The sequence below is a fragment of the Cupressus sempervirens genome, chromosome 2 (genome assembly GCF_028749045.1).
Source record: "Cupressus sempervirens isolate cs-2001-9-10 chromosome 2, ASM2874904v1, whole genome shotgun sequence".
Lineage (NCBI taxonomy): Eukaryota > Viridiplantae > Streptophyta > Pinopsida > Cupressales > Cupressaceae > Cupressus > Cupressus sempervirens.
Window position 1 is genome coordinate 257,214,661 of NC_143119.1, and position 20,168 is coordinate 257,234,828.

The following is a 20,168-nucleotide window of genomic DNA, read 5'->3' on the forward strand; positions in this document are numbered from 1 at the left end:
GTACACTGTTTCGCCTCATGATCATGACGTGTTCACCAGTCATTTTAATGGATGAAATTTGTAGCCGCGGCGTTAAAGTTGCTTCAAACTTAGATCATACCTCAACAAAATCGGTACTACAGAAGAACATAAAAAGAATTTAAATTCCATCAATTCTGCTACCCACCGGGTTAATAAAATTGAGAGAAGTGATTGTTTTGACCTGTTGTGGCTGTAGTTTAGTGGTGAGAATTCCACGTTGTGGCCGTGGAGACCTGGGCTCGAATCCCAGCAGCCACAAATATTTCAGATTTGTAATTTTAAAGATTTTGTTAAGTTTGTGACGTCCCCTTAACATCAAGATTTCGTTTTTAAATTGAAATAAACAATCTTTTAGAAAGGCCTTTTCTACATACTTTAGCATGTTATTCATGCCTATAATATATTATAATGAATAGTTTATTACAGAGTTACGTATATTAATATAACCATCAATAGTCTAACTACAAAGGGACAATTTATGGATGATGCACTAAGCTTGTTTAGATGTTTTGTTTCAAAGGCCTGAATCAGCTGAATGTACACCAATCAAGTCGAAGTGAGTTGTACGACGGATGACACAGATCATATCATTGCGTGTAATGGGATATTCGGTATGAAGCAGCAATTGGAATTGGGGATGGTCATCTCATTTAGGTTCCTTGGCGGTGGACTCTTTTTTAGTCCACAGTTTGCTAAATAATCTACCATTTTGTTCTCTTCACAATATGTGTGCGCAAAATCCTGAATGCTTCACAATGATCTAAAATATACCAAGCTTGTTGCAGAACATATCGTAATTACTATTGTTGACAAAGTCTACTGATGCAAGCATTAATTAATATTACCGAATCTCCTTTAAGATGCATTTTTTAAGAGAATGTGGTGTAATTGAATTTTCTAACTAGAATCAGACCTGCATGCACAATTGCTTCTGCAACATTGTTTGTTTCTGTGAATATTGCTGGGACTTGGCATGCTAAAATCCGACCCATGAAGTCCCTAATATAAATAGGGACTATCCTTGAAGCTCCCGAGTTTCCTTTGGTAAGTATATTCCAGAACTGATTTGGATAAGTAAATTCAAGAACTGATTTTGGTAAGTATATTCAAGAACTGATTTTTCCATTTAAAACTTCGTAACATCTTTTTATTATACAATTTGTTTAAATAGTATAATATTGGGATCCTTAGAACAACATCAAGATCCTAATCTTTTGGCTGCAGTAACACATGGTTTGAACTTTGAAGCAATGACACACACTAGGGAGAGAGGAATCTAGGATATTTAACACTTCGCCATGTTTCCTGTTCACCATGTTAGCAGAATGAAATACAGAAACAGTGAATAGATAATAGCAGTGAATTTGTGCTTAGTAAAAAAAACGTGGTGAAACCATTCTTATCAATTTATGCTATTCTCTGATAGGCTAATGCCATTGATACTAATACATTCTAATTGAGGACAGTCAAAAAAATCTATTCTACTAGATTGTTTTATAAGAGTTCATTTGCTCACAAGGAGATACTATTTTCTTTGGGGTTAAGGTACAGGTAAGATCATATAAAGTAATTTCTTTGGCAAATAATGATATTGCATTGCATAATTCTCAGCCTTTCTATTGGAAATCCATTTACTTCTAATCAGAAGGAAGGAATATATAATAGAAAGAACACAATTATTAATTCCACAAATGACCATGGTCGATAATAAGACTTGTTCCTTGGCCTCTGGCCTTTATTATTGCTTGCTCGTCTTATTTTTTCATGAGGGCCGAACTTGAGATAGTCTTGATTAGATTAGAAAAGTAAAAAGTTTATAATATTCAAATTCCAATCGTTGCCACTGGAATAGCTGAAACATCCCAGAATGAAAATTTGAGACAACCAAAACTAGCCCCTTACCAGATTGTACAGCATGAGAATAATAAGGATAAACAATAACGTAAACTGAATTTAAAGTCTGTAGTACGAGAAGCAGCAAAGGCAGCCATAAAGATTCCAGTTAAAACAAGGTTTAAACTATTATTTTTCTAAGATTCATGTAATTTCTACAGTCCATTAAAAGTAAGGTTTAAACTCGTACAGATCTGTTTTTAAAAAATTCGAAATGCTTAACTTTCTGCCTATTTGATTGTTCATCTTAATGATAAATAATAATGATAGACATTGATAAATGGCAAAAAAAACAAAGGAAAGAGAAAGAGAAAGAGTTCATGACCTAAAATATGCGTCAATGGAATAGCTCTAATTTACAGATTTATTGATGTAATCGACCAAAGCTGTTCAGAGAATGACAATGGGCATTGATTGCCATATTCAAGTTAAGAAGAAAAAATAATCAACTAGCATTATTTTTGTCCATTTTTAAGGTCTGAAAGTGGAGGGTGAAGGTAACCCAATCTCTATCAAGTGTGCTTGTTGACCCACCAGTTATATATATAGAAAGTGAAACAAAATTTGGAGAGCACATAAATAAAATAGAATTGTGGACAATTTACATTGCAGATTGGGGTAATGAAGGGGATAAATACACTTGAGTAGCAAAGACCAGAAAGTACTGTGTAGATCAATTCTAAAAGTGTAGGGAATAGCTCCGAAGAAGAGAACAAAATTAGTAACATACAGAAGATGCTCATTTTTTAAAAGGATACAATTGACATCACGTAACATCATTAAGGATGGATCTAGATAGCAGAGATTTCATATCATTCTCAGAATTGATAACACTATCCTATTTGAAGAATTTCAGTGCTGTCATGGAGGAGAGAACGAAAGAGAAAATAGAAGAGTCAAATAGTTTCAACTGAAAATTGAACAAGTGCAGTTAAGAGAGGAAAGCATGAAGTGGGAAATAGGAAGACGAAGGCCAAACACCAGGTGTTCTTACTGTGAAAGGGAAGCTCATATGTAAAATGTATGTCCAAATAAAATTGGAGAGAAAGACAAATGTAAGAGTAGACCTCTACGTATTCAAGAAACCAAACTCAATTTTATTGAGGTACTTGCATCGAGTGAGATAGCCATGAAATGGAAGATTGCCCATCTTAGAGGTTCCGGGTGAAGGAAGAATCAAATTGTGATAGAGATATCATCATATGTAAAAGGATTGCTAGGAAAACAGTTGCATGCGTAGGATCATGTGTACATCATACTGCCATGGCAACAAAAATAAATAAATGCAAATGCAATATAAAATCTATAACTGGACAAATAGAATGGCTCATTCTAGAGAGATAGTAGAGAGATAGAAGCCAAGGCTAAGGCTGAGAAAGAGGAAGGTGATGATGTGCTACTTGATTTCATTCAAAAATAAAGGTCATTGTGCAATTGAATGTTGAGGAGGAAAGAGGAAATAATGCCGATTCTATGTTTAATATTGTTGGAGGTGGATGGAGTGGATGAAAGACAAACACATACTTAAAGATAAACATTCAAATCAATGTAAAACACAGAGACATATTAACATGTGCTACAACACTATACTCATTAATATTACTGAAATCTAAAACAATTCCTGGAAATGGTACAACATGCTTTATCCACTCATGATCCACAATAATTAGATATAGATTTGATACTTAAATCCTTACACAATGCCTCTATTTATAGAAATCTAAGAACAATCTAGAAATCTAAAGTCATACCATACATCAAAACATGTGATGGAAATAGTTACTGATCAGTAGCTTATAGTCATAAATTGAAATGACCAAAGTTTGCTTTGGACGTTGGGTAACTTTAGCTTGAATGTATTTTTGACTAATAAAGTTTGGTTGGTAGAAATTACCACAGACCTACAAAGAAGACCATGATCTCTTCAATTGCAAGAAGTCACACCAACAATAGAAAGTGTAGGCATTTTAGATCTGAAATGAAGATCACATAGAGAAGTGGGTGGAGAGAGGGAGATAGAGAGATATAGAGGGAAAGGCAGAGAGGGAGATGGAGAGATATAGGGAAATGAGCTAGTTTTTGCCCATGTATGCATTGTCACCATGTTCAAACCCTCAATTATCACCATAAAAAGGTACTAATAACTGATCACACATGTACTAATAGTTGATTACATTTTAGTTTTCTTGGTTGTTGATTGGTCCTTTTGTGCAAAAAGTACTATATCAGCTATTTGGGGATCTTACTGGTGGGTATTGGGAGAACATTTTAAATGACACTTTTAGACCACCTCGCACTCTATGAGTTCTACACAGAGCTTCATAAATATGGGAAAACCGAAAGATTAGCTTTAACCTGTTCACTCATGTATGAAGGTTCACCAAAAACATTATCTTTTTTTTAATATACAAATTAGAAATTGTAGGTAATGACTATTAGATCATTTCCCTTAGAAAATAAGGAAGAGAAGGAAGAGAGAGAGTGTTTGAAGATCATTTTGAACTACAACCAACTAAAACTAAATCATAAAAGAAGAGTTCTCGACATCATTTAGATTTTCTTGGTTAAAATTCTGGTCCATTAGCTGAGTTGGTTAGAGTGTCGTGCTAATAATGCTAAGGTCGCAGGTTCGAGACCTACATAGGCCACTCTAAAGCTGTAATTTTTACGGTAATACTGCTGATAGTTGACCTCTACGTGGATCAAAATCCGGAACAGATTGAAATCTATTATATGAAAGTGCACTAAAGTTTAATTTCATTATGGGCAATTTATAGCTTTTACTGTCCCTTCTCACAAATCGGTAATAGTACTGTTATTGCAATGTGTAGTTAACAATGTTTTGGATTACAAAAGTGTAGGATGACAAGTATATAAGAAACAAGTGCAACTCTGAGCTACAAGAAGATATTTCAAAGCATTTCATTAATGATGTGTAGGGGCTAAAACCTAGCTTAAATACAAATCTGTGATGATTTGACGACGTGTACAGTGTTTCATCTCATGATCATGAAGTGTTCACCAGTCATTTTAATGGATGAAATTTGTAGTCGCTGTGTTAAGCGGCTTCAAACTTAGATCATGCCTCAACAAAATTGTTCCTTCAGGACAACATAAAATGAATTGAAACCCCACGGTGGGTCTCCATCAAATCTATTACCTACCAGGTTAATGCAATTACGAAATTTAGAAAGCGTTGGACTGTCAAAATCAGTTGTGGCTGTAGTTTAGTGGTAAGAATTCCACGTTGTGGCCGTGGAGACCTGGGCTCGAATCCCAGCAGCCACAATATCTTCCGGACTGTAGACTTCTATTTTAGTTAAGTCTGCGACCTGCTCTTACCATCAAGGTTTGTTTTTTAATTGAAATAATCATCATCTTGTAGAACGCCTTAAATATTTTAAGGCAGCATGTAAAGTTTATGTAGACATTACTCACAGTAAAGAAATGCGACCACCGTATCAATTCATTGCTATACATTTTGAAAAATCCTCTTATTCTTAAGTACATTCAAGAACTGATTTTTTCGTTTAAATTTTTATAACATTTTTTATTATACAATTTGTTATGTTTCCTATTCACCATGTTGAGAATGAAATGCAGAAACAGTGAATACACAATAACATCTACACCCCACTTGAAAGAAGAGCCCAATCATAACAAAGTATAATCCACACGAGCCAATTACCATCAACATTAAGCTCTGCATCATATGAAAGGAGTTTTAAGATATTCATTCAATGCTAGCTGTGTTCACATTTCGTTAAGACATTTCAGCAGAAAATTGAAGCTCATATAGATAGACAGGCGCCCATTTACAAAAACCAACTCAGCTTGTGAGCAACCCTTAAAAACCACAAGATAAATAAATTATAACTGTAAAGTGGTAAAACAATACTTGTCAATTTATGCTTCTCTCTGAGAGGCAAATGCTATTGATGCTAATACAGGCTAATTGAGGACAGTCAAAAACCATTCTAATAGATTGTTTTCTAGGGGCTCATTTGCTCACAAGGGCATACAATTTTCTTTTGGTTTAAGGTACAGGTAAGATCATATAAAGTAATTTCTTTGGCAATTAATGATATTACATTGCATCATTATCAGCATTTCTATTGGAAATCCATTTACCTCTAATCAGAAGGAAGGAATATGTAATAGTAATTCCACAAATGACCATGGTCTATAATATGAAATGCCCCTTTGCTTCTGTCTCTCATCGATTTATATATTAGAGAAACAGGGTAGCTCTGTCAAACGCAAAATAACCCAGATGCCTTCATTCCTATAATGCATTAGAGAAAATCTAGTGCTGTAACCTGTGGCAACAATAATAGGAAGAAGATGAATAGCCAGAGGAAGGAGAGAATCTTGTAAAAGAGGGAGATGACAATCAAGGAAGACTGTTTTTAGAGATTTGAGTATTGAGGAGGCAATGGCTGCTTTCACCTGCTCTCTTCTGCCAATGTTACTTTCTACTCCGATGCCATTTGCTCTCAAAAAAGGAAAATTAGATTTCGATCTCTTTTTCAAAGAAGATGGATTCTCAATGCTACATTTTATATGAACATCTGAGAATTGTTTGAAAAGTATTAAGAACCTCCCTCAATTGAAGGGTAGGGTTCATACTTAGTTTAAGTATATATAATCAATTGTATAGGCCATAAGGTTTGGCCTTTTCAGGACTCCTCACTCATATAAATTCGTGCAGGTTAGAAAGAGGAAAATATCAATTACATAGGTTAAAAACAAAACATTTATATTGAATAATGATCTGAAATTTTTTAAACTAGATTATGCAAATTTTTTTGTTCAATAATCAAATTTTACTTTTATTATTTGCTTGTTCATCTGATTTTTTCATAAGGGGCCAGAGTGGAGATAGTTCTGATTAAATTAGAAAAGTAAAAAGTTAACAATATTCAAATTTCAACCGTTGCTACTAGAGATGTAACTAATTTTGCGCAATGATTCAGAGGCTGCAAATTTTAGGGATTGAAGAGGGCTTAGAGAACTACCTCTGGTTAAGAGCGCAAGTCTCAATTCATTATGAGTTGTGAGATATGGAAATTCTCCTGGAGTATCGATTTTTGTCAGTTTTTGCAACGGATTTCTATGCATGACTTTTGGAATGGATGCACATTTGTCCTTGGAAAATCAGCCTTTGTGCACTTAAGGGGTTGTAGAGGACCTAAATTACTACCTCTAATTCAAAGCACAAGTCTTGATTCAATCGGAGCTAGAAGATATCATGATTTTGCTCGAGTATCGATTTTTAAACAATTTCACATGAAATGTGTGTAGTTTAATTTTGTATGATGAATGGGATCTTGTTAAGATAGGAACATGTTATTGGGTCATGTGTGGGCTTAAATGTAACTTGACATTTAGTTTTGTTTATATTTGTTATAGTTTTGGTTTACTTTTTCAAGGTGGACCTATATTGTAATTAAATGCTTGACTAGCTGACTTGTGGCTTAGCTAGCTATATAAGGAGCATGTGTTGATATAAAAATCAGTATGGATTATTGGGGGATTATGATTTGGAGGATTCAATATTATCAGTAGAGGATTATCTAAGATAGCGAATTTGGAGAAGAGCTAGTGGTTGCGGTTTAGAAACAAGGAGGTTGCTTAGTGGCTTGCAAGCACACATTGAGATCTTGGAGGTTTCTACCAGATTGTTGTTGTGTTATAGATCCGAGCTAGCTAGGATTTGAGTTGGATCTTGAGGGATCTTGTTGCTATTGTAATTGCTTTGTATTTGGCCATAACTGGGAAGACCTTACAGCCCAACACATTAAGTGTAATCAGTTGTTTTTATGAATATAGAGTTGTAAATTGATATCAGATCTTGTGTTTTTGTTAATATTCCATTGTGTGGTTATTTTTTTGGGGCTAGGACATCTCCATTAGAAATTCTCTTGTTTTGCACTGCATCACAAAACATACCATTCTATATTGCAGAGATCTCATACTATTCTCAAAATTGATAGAAAGATATTGGAAGGGTTGATGACCATTTTCAACTACAAACTACTAAAACTTAACCATAAAAGTAGAGTTTAAAAAATAATTATGTCTTTCTTAGTATCATTGAGATTGTAGCTGGTTGGATACACTTTGAAGATCCTATGGGAACCAGAGAATTGCTGAGAAACTTACTAATAAGTGAGACTACCAAAACAACAGGCCTATTAGCTCAGCTGGTTAGAGCGTCGTGCTAATAACGCGAAGGTCGCAGGTTCGAGACCTGCATAGGCCACCACGAGACTAGCAGTTTGAAACTGTTTCTCCCTACAATCATATTTCCGGTCGCTAACCTCTACATTGATCACAGTCCGGGATATTTTGAAATTAACTATATTTAGCTGTTGCTTACGCACTAACCATGTCATTTGGGCATAATGAGGCTTAGCTTCAGTATGGCCAATTTATAGCTTTTGTTGTCCCTTCTCTGTAATCGTGAATGATAGTGTTGTTGCAAGGGGTATTTAGTAAATATCTTATTATTCTTCAATGATTTACGAGGGATGAAACGTAGCTTAAATAATAATATTTGCATAATTTGATGTTCTGTACGCTGTTTCATCTTATGATCATGAAGTGTTCACCAGTCATTTTAAAATGAATTTAAACCCCACTCTGGGTCGCCATCAAATCTATTACCCACCGGCTCAATAAAGGATGGAATTTAAGGGTTTGACATGTCCACATCATTTGTGACTGTAGTTTGGTGGTAAAAATTCCACGTTGTGGCCGTGGAGACCTGGGCTCGAATCTCAGCAGCCACAATAATATCTCTGCATACAGATTCATGAAGTTTCGAGGTTTTGTAGTTTCTGCACACCAAGATTGTTTAGTTGAAAGATGCATAATCTTATAGAAAGCCTTAAATATAGCCTATATGTAAAGCTTATGTAGATATGCTAACACTAAAGAAATGTAGTTAGGATTTGAATTCAGGAAATCTACTTTTAACTGTTCACTATAATAGAAGAATGAAATGCAGAAACAGTGAATACACAATAACATCTAGACCCCACTTAAAAAAGAGCCCAATCACGTTAAAGTATAATCCACAAAAGAGCCATTTTCATCAACCTTGAGCTCTGCTTTATATGAAAAGAGTTTCAAGATTTGACATAAAATAAGCTGTTTCCTTTAAGAAATTTCAGCAGAAAATGAAGCTCATATAGATAAACATGTGTTCAGTTACAATAAAAACCACCCAATCTTGCGAGCAACTCTTAAAATTATAGGAAAAATAAATTAAAACTGTAAACTGGTAAAAGCATACTTCATCGATTCATGCCACTCTCTGACAGGCTAATACCATTCATGCTAACACAGGCTAATTGAGGACAGTTGAAACCCATACTACTAGAATATTTTCTAAGGATTCATTTTCTCACAAGAATGTAAAATCTTCTTCTGGGTTAAGGGACAGGTAAGATCATATCAAGTAATTGGTTTCACAAATAATGATATTACATTGCATAGCTCTCAGCCTTTCTACAGGATATCCATTTAGGTCTAATTGGAAGGAAGTAATACATGATAGAAATACCAAAATTTATTAATTCCACAAATGACCATTGTCCATAATAAGAATGGTCCCTTGGCCTCTGGCTCTGATTGAAATTTGAATTATATATTACAGAAACAGAGCAGCTCTGTCCGATGCAAAACAATAACCCAGATGGCTTCATTCCTATGCTGCATTAGAGAAAATCCAGTCCAGAAGCCTGTGGCGTTTTCTTTGCTAAAGCCTAAACAATATTACATACAAGGTAAATATCCATAGGACGGAAAAAGAACTTGTGAAAGAGGGAGATAGCAATCTAGAAAAGACTCTTCTTAAAGATTTGAGTTGTGAGGAGGCAATGGCTGCTTTTACAAACATCAGAGGACTGTTTGAAAAGTATAAAGAACCCCACTCAATTGCATGGCAGATGCTTAGCCTAGATGTAATGAATTTATTGCACAGGTTTCCCCTTTTCAGGGGAAGCGCTTCTCATTCATACAAATTCATGAGTTTTAGAAAATGGAAAATATCAATTAGCCTGGTTGAAGATAAAGCTTTATTTTATAATGATAGTTCGAGAATTTTCAAATTAGATTATGTAATTCTTATCATCAATAATTTAAATTTAGCTTTTATTATCTGTATGTTCATCATTCTCTATGTTTTTCTTGATGAATAAGGGGCTGAAGCCGAGATAGTTTGATTATCCTAGAAAAGTTAAAAGTTTACAAGATTCAAATTAGATGAAACATTCCGAAATGAAAATATAGAGCAACCAAAGCTAGCGTTTTAGCAGATTATACAGCATAAGAATAATTAGGATAAACAACAACCTAAACTGAATTTAAAGTCCTTACTCCTTAGTATGAGAAGGGCAGCCAAAGAGATGCTGCTACAGATTCCAGCTAAAACAAAGTTTTAACTACTAGCTTTATCTAAAAAGGAAAAACCAAAATACTTAGCTTTCTGTCTTTTTGCTTGCTCATCCTAATGACAAATAGAATTGTGGACAAATTACATTGTAGATTGGGATAATCAGACACTCGAGTAGGAAAGACCAGAAGTTACTCGCTAGACCAATTCTCAAAGGGAATGCCTCCGAAGAAGTCAACAAAATTAAGATATTATGAAGATGTCCACATTTACTGAACTTTTGATAATTCTAAACTCACTATAGATATCAGAAAATTGATTAGACAGGCCTATTAGCTCAGTTGGTTAGAGCGTCGTGCTAATAACGCGAAGGTCGCAGGTTCGAGACCTGCATAGGCCATTTACAGCTGTTTTTTAATCTCTACGTGGGTTACAATGCGGAAGGGATTGAAAATCAACTCTATGTAGTTGTTGCTTAGGCACTAATAATGTGTTTTTGGCCAAATAATAACTTATAAAAAAGTTTAAGAGAAGTATGGAAGGAACAAGTTGAAGATTTAACTGCAAGAAGTTTTTTCAAAGCATTTCATAATTCGAAAATGATTTATGGGCGATAAAACCTGGCTTAAACACACATTTGCAGATTTCGATGTTTTATACTGTATTTCAACTTATGCTTGGGATAATGAAGTGTTCGCCAGTCATTTTTATGGATGAAATATTTGGAATCTTGCCTTAACACTGCGCTGTCCACCTCTAACAAAATGGCTATTTGCAGACACACAAAACGAATACCATCAGATCTGTTACCTACCTTATAAAACTGTAAATGCTTCGCCATTCGTCATCACTTGTGGCTGTAGTTTAGTGGTAAGAATTCCACGTTGTGGCCGTGGAGACCTGGGCTCGAATCCCAGCAGCCACAGTACTTCTAATGCTGTGAGAAATGTCTTTTTCTGTTGTAGTTTGTTACAACAATACTGTAAACAGTTTTGTTCTGTTGTAGTTTGTTACAATAATACTGTAAACAGTTTTGTTCTGTTGTAGTTTGTTACAACAATACGGTAAACAGTTTTTTTTTTCAGAAAGATTAAAACTGCCCTTACAGCCCTAAATGGTATGTTCAATGTTGATTATCACGTGCTTACAACCATAAAATTACTGAGTTAAAAACCTCGTATGTGTACTCGACTCCCATTTTCACAATGCATATAGTACGAGGTTCATGACTCACTGAAAAGCTGCGTTTAAAGAGAAAATGTTCGAATAATCTTAAACTAGTTTCTGAATGAAATCTGAGATGCCACTTTCCTTGGTAGCCAGCCAATAATCCTTTTGTATACGTTTCCAAATACCCTACGGTGATCTAAAGCTAAATTTCACAATCACCTTTGGTAGAAATGTCCTTGTCTAGTGCAATAGGAATTCTAAACTAGCATATAACGTCCCGTCAAGAGATCCAAAAGAATTAACTTAAAGTTTTACTAAATTTGCTAAATATATATATATATTTTTAAGTAAGAATGTATAACATATACAGGTATGCGAAGGATCATGATGTACCAAACTATGGCTTTAAGTGGCAGTGAAAAATCAGCAAATCAAGTTTATGTCAACTTGACACATAATTTTGAAGTGGTTATGAACTTTATATCAAAAAGTTGTAAGAAAATAATCTGTAAGAAATTGAATGTAGTTTCTAAACTACCAGGGCTTATCAGGAGAAAAAAAATAATTAATTGGTCAAAAGTTTGAATTTTAATTCAGTATTAAGAAAATTTCAGAGCGAAAATAAAAAATAGGTGTATGTCTGACCACCTTAATCAAAATCAAATCATAATATTTTTTAAATATAATTATAGATATGAAAAGTAGACTCATACCCGGATGTGACGCATATTTTTTCGATATTTTTATTCCAAATAAATAATTAACTATGAATTTTCTACCAAAAATTTTTCGAAAAAAAAAGTCTCGTGTCTGACTACCCTAACTAATAAATTTTTTTACCAAATTTAAATTTATTTATTTATTTTCTTATACTAGCCGAAGTATAGAATGTGACGCAACTTTTCGATTTAAAAAATGTTATACCGTTTGAAAGTTATAGCTATTTTTCAATCAGTATGTCAATCAACACTTTACAATTATCTTCACTGATAATTAACTAATAAATACTTATCGAACTCAGAATTTGACAGAAATTATATTTATAGAATCTAGAGATCAATATTAAAAAACCCTTTTCGTTTTATTCAATTTCGATCAAAATAACATTGTCAGACGACTACCCGAAGTTTGAGTATCACTAAAACCCTCTTCAAACACGTCTTTTGGGTTGACCGAGTAGGCTTGGTATTTACCAAGCCTAATCAAATATCCGATTTGAAGTTAAATATCCGATATGTTGAGGTGGGCAAATTTAAAATCTCAACCCCATTTTGGAGGAAAAATTGGGTTTAAACGTCACAACTTATTATTTCTAAATTATTTCACTTATATTACTATGTAAAGATGTATTTTAATATATATATATATATATATATGTAATGTAAAGATATAAGATATAATCTAACAATATATACTAATATATTATGTTAATCTTATTACAATCTATAAATATAATTTATATTATTATTATTTTTACTAAATATAATAACGTAATATATATATAATACGTATTATATATTATTATATTAATATGTATGTTATTAATATATATAATAATGTAATATTTTCATTAAATATAATGTGTATTATATATTATTATATTAATATGTATAATAATATATTATATATATATATATATATATATATATAATAACATAATATATTAAATATAAATATATAATATGTATTATATATATTATTATATTAATATGTATGTTATTAATATATATACATATATAATAACATTATATTTTTATTAAATATAATAAAGTTATACATATATATGTTATTAATCTATATATAATAACGTAATATTTTTATTATATATATATACCGCCAAGGGATTCAAAAGAATTAACCTAAAGTTTTACTAAGTTTGCTAAATAAATTTTTTTTTTAAAGTAAGAATGTATAACATACACAGGTATGTGCAGGATTATAGTGTACCAAACTATGGCCTTAAGTGGCAGTGAAAAATCAGTAAATCAGGTTTATGTCAACTTGACACATAATTTTGAAGTGGTTATGGACTTTATATCAAAAAATTGTAAGAAAATAATCTGTAAGAAATTGAATGTAGTTCCTAAACTACCAGGTCTTATCAGGAGAAAAAAATAATTAATTGGTCAAAAGTTTGGATTTTAATTCAGTATTAAGAAAATTTCAGAACGAAAATAAAAAGTAGGTGTATGTCTGACCACCTTAATCAAAATCAAATCATAATATTTTTTAAATATAATTATAGATATCAAAAGTAGACTCATTCTCGGATGTGACGCATATTTTTCGGTATTTTTATTTCAAATAAATAATTAACTATGAATTTTCTACCAAAAATTTTTTGGAAAAAAAAAATCTCATGTCTAACCACCCTAACTAATAGAAATTTTTACCAAATTAAATATATATATATTTTTTTCTTATACTAGCCGAAGTATAGAATGTGACGCAACTTTTAGATTTAAAAAATGTTATACCATTTGAAAGTTATAGCTATTTTTCAATTAGTATGTCAATCAACATTTTACAATTATCTTCATTGATAATTAACTAATAAATACTTATCGAACTTAGAATTTGACAAAAATTATATTTATGAAATTTAGATATCGATATTAAAAACCCTTTTCGTTTTATTCAATTTCGATCAAAATAACATTGTCAGACGGCTACCCGAAGTCTGAGTATCACTAAAACCCTCTTCAAACACGTCTTTTGGGTTGACCAGGTAAGTTTGGTATTTACCAAGCCTAATCAGATATCCGATTTGCAATCGCATATGAAATCAGATATCTGATATGTTGAGGTGGGCAAATTTAAAATCTCAACCCATTTTGGAGGGAAAATCGGGTTTAAAAGTCACAACTTATTATTTCTAAATTATTTCACTTATATTACTATGTAAAGATGTATTTTAATATATTATATATATAATAACGTAATGTAAAGATATAAGATATAATCTAACAATATATACTAATATGTTATGTTAATCTTATTACAATCTATAAATATAATTTATATTATTATTATTTTTACTAAATATAATAATGTAATATATATATATATATATTATTATATTAATATGTATGTTATTAATATATATAATAACGTAATATTTTCATTAAATATAATATGTATTATATATTATTATATTAATATGTATAATAATATATTATACATATATATATACAATAATATATTATACATATATATATATATATATATAATAACGTAATATATTAAATATAAATATATAATATGTATTATATATATTATTATATTAATATGTATGTTATTAATATATATATAATAACATAATATTTTCATTAAATATAATAAAGTAATACATATATATATATATATATATATATGTTATTAATCTATATATAATAACGTAATATTTTTATTAAATATAATAATGTTATATATATATAATTATATTAATATGTATGTTATTAATAAATATGTATATTATTAATATATATGAGTCAAAGGGAGTCATAGGTCAACCATTGACCGCCTTTGACGCATTAAACGACGACATATGTCCTTAGGGGTCCTAAGAGCCCTAGGGATATATTACAATCGTTAATATGGGTCAAAGGAGGTCATAAAGTGACCTATGACTCATTTTGATCGATTAAATGACGATATATGTCCTTACGGGTCGTAGGACCTCAAGGGACATATTTGAATCGTTCATATGGGTTAAAGACCTATGACCCCCTTTGACCATTTAAACAATGACATCTATCTTTAGGGGTCTTAGGACCCCTAGGGACATATTCGAATGAGTAATATGGGTCAAAGGGGGTCATAGGTCCCTTTGACCCATTAAATGACGACATATGTCCCTAGGGGTTCTAGGACCCCTAAGGACATATTTGAATGGGTAATATGGGTCAAAGGGGGTCATAAGGTGACCTATGACTCGCTTTGACCAATTAAACGACAACATATGTCTCTAGGGGTCCTAGAACCCCTAGGGACATATTCGAATGGGTAATATGGGTCAAAGGGGGTCATAGGGTGACCTATGACCCTCTTTGACCCATTAAACAACAACGTATGTCGGTAGGGGTCCTCGGACCCCTAGGAACATATTTGAATGGGTCATATGGGTCAAAGGGGGTTTTGACCCATATGAACGATTCAAATATGTCCCTAGGACCCTTAGGGACATATTCGAATCGTTCATATGGGTCAAGGGGGTCATAGGTGACCTATGACCCCCCTTTTGACCCATTAAATGGCGACATATGTATCTAGGGGTCATAGCACCTCTAGGGACATATTCGAATTGTTCATCTGGGTCATAGGGTGACCTATGACCCTCTTTGACCCATTAAACGACGACATATGTCTCTAGGGGTCCTATAACCCCTAAGGACATATTTGAATCGTTCATATGGCTCAAAGGGGGTCATAAGGTGACCTATGACATTGTTTGACCCATTAAACGACGACATATGTCCCTAAGGGTCCTAGGACCCCTAGGGACATATTCGAATCATTCATATGGGTCAAAGGGGTATGTCATTGTTTAATGGGTCAAAAGGGGTCATAGGGATGACATACCCCTTTCACCCATATGAACGATTCGAATATGTCCCTAGGGGTCCTAAGACACCTAGGGACATATTCGAATCACCCTAGGGACATATTCGAATCGTTCATATGAGTCAAAGACCCCTAGAGAAATATTTGAATCATTCATATGGGTCAAAGGCAGTCATAGGGTGACCTATGACGCCCTTTAACCTATTAAATGACGACATATGTCCTTAGGGGTCCTGAGACCCCTAAGGACATATTCGAATCATTCATATGGGTCAAAGGGGGTAATAGGGTGCCCTATGACCCCCTTTGACCCATAAACGATGACATATGTCCCTAAGGGTCCTAGAGACATATTCGAATGGCCCATATGGGTCAAAGAGGATCATAGGTCACCCTATGACCCCGTTTGACCCATTAAATGATGACATATGTCTCTAGGGGTCCTAAGACCCCTAAGGACATATTCGAATCGTTCATATGGGTCAAAGGGGGTCATAGGGTGCCTTATGACACCCTTTGACCTATTAAATGATGACATATGTCCCTAGGGGTCCTAGGACCCATAAGGACATATTTGAATCATTCATATGGGTCAAAGGGGGTCATAAGGTGACTTATGACCCCCTTTGACCCATTAAATGATGACATATGTCTCTAGGGGTCCTATAACCCCTAGGGACATATTTGAATCCTTCATATGGGTCAAAGGGGGTCATAGGGTGACCTATGACACCCTTTGACCCATTAAACGATGACATATGTCCCTAGGGGTCTTAGGACCCCTAAGGATATATTCAAATCGTTCATATGGGTCAAAAGGGGTCATAAGGTGACCTATGAGCCCCTTTGACCCATTAAACAACGACATATGTCGCTAGAGGTCCTCGGACCCCTAGGAACATATTCGAATGGGTCATATGGGTCACAGGCGGTCATAGGTCACATATGTCCCTAGGGGTTCTAGGACCCCTAAGGACATATTCAAATCGTTCATATGGGTCAAAGGAGGTCATAGGGTGACCTATGACTCCTTTTGACCCATTAAACGACGACATATGTCCTTAGGGGTTCTAGGACCCCTAAGGACATATTCTAATGGGTAATATGGGTCAAAGGGGGTCATAGGGTGACTTATGACTCTTTTTGACCCATTAAACGACAACATATGTCTCTAGGGGTCCTAAAACCCCTAGGGATATATTCAATGGGTAATATGGGTGAAAGGAGGTCATAGGGTGACCTATGATCCTCTTTGACCCATTAAACGATGACATATGTCGCTAGGGGTCCTCAGACCCATAGAAACATATTGGAATGGGTCATATGGGTCAAAGGGGGTCATAGGGTGACCTATGACCCCCTTTGACCCATTAAACGACGACATATGTCTCTAGGGGTCCTAGAATACCTAAGGACATATTCGAATTGTTCATATGGGTCAAAGGGGGTCATGGGGTGACTTATGACCCCCTTTGACCCATTAAACGACGACATATGTCTCTAGGGGTCCTAGAACCCCTAGGGACATATTCAAATCATTCATATGGGTCAAAGGGGGTCATAAGGTGCCTTATGACCCCCTTTGACCTATTAAATGACGACATATGTCTCTAGGGGTCCTATAACCCTTAGGGACATATTCCAATCGTTCATATAGGTCAAAGGGGGTCAGAGGGTGACCTATGACACCCTTTGACCCATTAAACGATGAGATATGTCCCTAGGAGTCCTAAGACCCCTAAGGATATATTCAAATCGTTCATATGAGTCAAAGGGGGTCATAGGGTGACCTATGATCCCTTTTGACCCATTAAATGACGACATATGTCGCTAGAGGTCCTTGGACCTCTAGGAACATATTCGAATGGGTCATATGGGTCAAAGGGGGTCATAGGGTGACCTAGGACCCCCTTTGACCCATTAAACGATGACATATGTCTCTAGGGGTCCTATAACCCCTAGGGACATATTCAAATTGTTCATATGGGTCAAAGGGGGTCATAGGGTGACCTATGACCCCCTTTGACCCATTAAACAATGACATATGTCTCTAGGGGTCCTATAACCCCTAGGGTCATATTCGAATCGTTCATATGGGTCAAAGGGGGTCATAGGGTAACCTATGACACCCTTTGACCTATTAAACGATGACATATGTCCCTAGGGGTCCTTGGACCTCTAGGGACATATTCGAATCGTTCATATGGGTCAAAGGGGGTCATAGGGTGACCTATGACCCCCTTTGACCCATTAAACAATGATATATATTTTTAAGGGTCCTATAACCCCTATGAACATATTCGAATTGTTCATATGGGTCAAAGGGGGTCATAGGGTGACCTATGACACCCTTTTACCCATTAAACAACGACATATGTCCTTAGGGGTCCTAGGACCCCTAAGGACATATTCGAATCGTTTATATGGGTCAAAGGGGGTCATGGGGTGCTCTATGACCCCCTTTGACCCATTAAATGACGACATATGTCCCTAAAGGTCCTAAGGACATATTTGAATGGGCCATATGGGTCAAAGGGGGTCATAGGGTGACCTACGACCCTCTTTTACCCATCAAACGATGACATATGTCCCTAGGGGTCCTAGGACTCCTATGGACATATTCAAATCGTTTCTATCTATATGGGTTAAAATATGAAAGGATATATATATATATATATATATATAGTATTTATACTATTTTGTGATAATAATAATAATAATATAAATAAACATTAAATATTAATATTATCATATCTATAGTAATAATAATAATACTATTATAGCTACAATAATAATATATATATTGATACTATATTGTAGCAAAATAATAATAATAATATAAATAAACACTAAATATTTACACTATTATATCTATAGTAATAATATTAATACTATTATGCGTATAATAATATTGATACTATAGCTATATTAATACTATATATTAATATTACTATATATTAATACTATTATATATTAATACTATTGATACTTTATATTAATACTATTATACTATTAATCCTATTATATATGAATACTACTATACTATTAGCTTAGTAATAAACCAAAGTCGAAAAATTATAGCAAGATTTGATTTTGATAACATTAATATAATTATGGCAAAAGAGGGAAATTATAGCAAGGTTTCCCTCCAAAAATTCACTTTGCAATATCGAATATCCAATTTAGGATCGGATATCCAATTTAAAATCGGATATCTGATTTTACTGGCACCAATTCCCAATAATTCCCTGTCCCTGCAGACCTGACAACATCACTTTTTCACTTTTTTTTTCATGGATTTTGAAAAAAGTCGCGTTTTGGGGCCCAACTAATCAATTTTTTTTTGAAAATATAACCTTAGGTGTTCGAATTTGTCATCTGAAAGGGGAGCAGCAGTTGTCGAAAGGATAAACGCAAAAGGAAGATAATCCAATGAAGACATTGCAACATATAGAGAAAGGGACAAAATGAAATATCGAAGAAAAAGACAAGGTATGCTATATATCAGCCAAGTTAACGATGAATTAATCGAAGGTGAAATCATAGAATCAGATAATGAATATGTACAGTTAGGGAATGAAAATGTACCTATTGAAAACGATAATGCCGAAATTGAAAATTTGGAGAATGAAAATTTTGAAGAAGAAATGCCACCAAGTCATAATCCAAATTGCATAATTGACCATGTCGAAGATGACAATGCACAGGAACCTAATGCGCAAGAACCTTACATATCTCCTAATTATAATCGGCATGAAGGTTCTAAAACACCAAAATGGATAATTGAAATTGATGAAATGATTATTGATAGTTTAGAAGGAAAAAAATCAGAAAGAACCATTCGGTTATGGGCTTCAAGACTATATCAGATATTTTTCGGCAACAAGACAGTGGTAGAGCAATGTCAGCTTTTCATGCACTTATTAAAGATGCAAAAGATGAGACCTATGCTTTCCAAATTGAAGATTTGTGTCAATAAAAAGTTGGAAAGAAATGTCATTATCATGAAGAATCTTTTTAGTGCTCTCAATAGCATTGGGAAAAATAGCAGAGAGAAGGATAATAGAGCTGCTCGAGGGGTCATTACAACCTCTTTGGTAAGTCATCATTTGAAAAAAGG

General features: G+C 33.9%; 5 non-coding genes across 5 annotated transcripts; all 5 read left to right on the plus strand.

The window, feature by feature from the left end:
• The first annotated feature begins 207 nt into the window (after positions 1 to 207).
• TRNAH-GUG (transfer RNA histidin (anticodon GUG)) lies at positions 208 to 279 on the plus strand. The gene has a single exon. It is a non-coding gene; the product is annotated as a tRNA-His (tRNA).
• Positions 280 to 5,130: 4,851 nt separating this feature from the next.
• On the plus strand, positions 5,131 to 5,202 carry TRNAH-GUG (transfer RNA histidin (anticodon GUG)). Its single transcript has one exon. It is a non-coding gene; the product is annotated as a tRNA-His (tRNA).
• A 2,903-nt stretch (positions 5,203 to 8,105) lies between these two features.
• On the plus strand, positions 8,106 to 8,179 carry TRNAI-AAU (transfer RNA isoleucine (anticodon AAU)). Its single transcript has one exon. It is a non-coding gene; the product is annotated as a tRNA-Ile (tRNA).
• A 2,462-nt stretch (positions 8,180 to 10,641) lies between these two features.
• On the plus strand, positions 10,642 to 10,715 carry TRNAI-AAU (transfer RNA isoleucine (anticodon AAU)). The gene has a single exon. It is a non-coding gene; the product is annotated as a tRNA-Ile (tRNA).
• Positions 10,716 to 11,168: 453 nt separating this feature from the next.
• Positions 11,169 to 11,240, plus strand: TRNAH-GUG (transfer RNA histidin (anticodon GUG)). The gene has a single exon. It is a non-coding gene; the product is annotated as a tRNA-His (tRNA).
• The last annotated feature ends 8,928 nt before the right edge of the window (positions 11,241 to 20,168 follow it).